We start from the raw sequence: 2584 nt of genomic DNA on the forward strand, positions 1-2584 counted from the left end.
AACAGATCCTGAAGAAATCCAAAACACCATCAGATCCTTCTACAAAAGGCTATACTCAACAAAACTGGAAAACCTGGCCGAAATGGACAAATTTCTAGACAGATACCAGGTACCAAAGTTAAATCAGGATCAAGTTAACAATCTAAACAATTCCATATCCCCTAAAGAAATAGTAGCAGTCATTAATTGTCTCCCAACCAAAAGAAGCACAGGACCAAATGGGTTTAGTGCAGAGTTCTACCAGACCTTCAAAGATCTAATTCCAATTCTTCACAAACTATTCCACAAAATAGAATTAGAAGATACTCTACCCAACTTATTCCATGAAGCCACAATTACTCTGATACCTAAACCACAGAAAGATCTAACAAAGATAGTGAACTTCAGACCAATTTCACTTATGAATATCGATGCAAAATACTCAATGAAGTTCTTGCTAACTGAATCCAAGAACACATTAAAACAATCATCTATCCTGACCAAGTAGGTTTTATTCCAGGTATGCAGGGATGGTTTAATATTCGGAAATTCATCAAAGTAATCCATTATATAAACAAACTCAAAGACAAAAACAGCATGATCATCTCCTTAGACTAGGAGAAAGCATTTAACAAAATCCAACACCCATTCATGATAAAAGTCTTGGAAAGATCAGGAATTCAAGGCCCATACCTAAACATGATAAAAGCAATCTACAGTAAACCAGTAGCCAACATCAAAGTAAATGGTGAGAAGCTGGAAGAAATCCCACTAAAATCAGGGGCTAGAGGAGGCTGCCTGCCCACTTTCTCTATACCTATTCAACATAGTATTTGAAGTTCTAGCCAGAGCAATTAGACAACAAAAGGAGATCAAGGGGATACAAATTGGAACGGAATAAGTCAAAATATCACTTTTTGCAGATTATATGATAATATATATATATTGGGTCATATATATATATGACCCAAAAATTCCACCAGAGAACTTCTAAACCTGATAAACAGCTTCAGTGCAGTAGCTGGATATAAATTTAACTCAAACAAGTCTATCTTCTTTCTGTACACAAAGAATAAACAGGCTGAGAGAGAAACTAGGGAAACAACACCTTTCACAATAGTCACAAATAATATAAAATACTTTGGCATGACTCTAACTAAGGAAGTGAAAGAACTGCTTGGGGACTTGTACATCGGGGTGCGCACTAGGCTCCGCCCCACGATGTACAACGTCCACAAGCAGCTGCTTGTGGACGTTGTACATCGTGGTGCGCACTAGGCTCCGCACCACGATGTACAACGTCCACATGCAGTTTCTTTATTGTGTCTACTTCCCTTTTTAGGTCTAGTATGGTTTTGTTCATTTCCATCACCTGTTTGGATGTGTTTTCCTGTTTTTCTTTAAGTACTTCTACCTGTTTGGTTGTATTTTCCTGTTTTTCTTTAAGGACTTGTATCTCTTTAGCAGTGTTCTCCTGTATTTCTTTAAGTGAGTTATTAAATTCCTTCTTGATGTCTTCTACCATCATCATGAGATATGCTTTTAAATCTGGGTTTAGATTTTTGGGTGTGTTGGGGTGCCCAGGACTGGCTGAGGTGGGAGTGTTGGGTTCTGATGATGGTGTGTGGTCTTGGTTTCTTTTAGTAAGATTCCTATATTTGCCTTTTGCCATCTGGTAATCTCTGGAGTTACTTGTTATAGTTGTCTCTGGTTAGAGTTTGTTCCTCTTGTGATTCTGTTAGCCTCTATCAGCAGACCTGGGAGACTAGCTCTTTCCTGGGTTTCAGTGGTTAGAGCACTTTCTGCACCCAAGCCCTCCTCTTGCAGAGAATGTGCATAGATATCTAGTGTTCAGACCTGCCTCCTGGCAGAAGATGAAGGTCAGAAACAGGGCTTTGTCCCAGAATCTGTGTATCTTCTTTAGTCCACACTCTAACCTGTGCTAGTCTAGGCAGGATCCAGGAACCAAGATGGCTCCCTCCGGTGCTCAGGAAAAACCCTCCTGGGCAGGGCAGACATCCCTTCTCTGGCAGGTAAGGTGCCCAGATGTCTGGAGCCAGAAATGTGGTCTGACTCAGAAGCTCTGTGGCTTCTGTCTGTCCCAGAAGATGTTAGCTTCAGTAGTCCACACTCTCACCTGAGCAGACTAGTCTTGGTGGGATCTGGGAGCCAAGATGGCTCCCCCAGGTGCTGTGGCAAAGCCCTCCTGGGTCGTGTGGATACCTCTCCTCTCTCAGGGAAGGTGCTGGATATCTGGAGCCCAAAATGGTGGTTTGCCTCAGAAGCTCTGTGGCTTCTGCCTGTCCCAGAAGCTATTAGCTTCTATAGTTCACACTCTCACCTGTACAGACTCTTCATCAACTTTCAGGGATTAAATTTGAAATATTTTGCCTCATGCTTTGAACCTCTAATGAGAACAAGTATGTAAAGGATCTAGATAGGTAAGACCTTCGGTAACACAATTTAATACTCTATATCCAGAGAGTTACTAAAAAAAATAAAAAAAAATAAAAAACCTTCTTTGCTTGCAAAAAGAAAAGAAAGAGAGAGAGAGAGAAGAATGAAAGAAAGAAAGAAAGAAAGAAAGAAAGAAAGAAAGAAAGAA

The sequence above is a fragment of the Mus caroli genome, chromosome X, assembly GCF_900094665.2.
Source record: "Mus caroli chromosome X, CAROLI_EIJ_v1.1, whole genome shotgun sequence".
In the NCBI taxonomy this organism is placed as follows: domain Eukaryota; kingdom Metazoa; phylum Chordata; class Mammalia; order Rodentia; family Muridae; genus Mus; species Mus caroli.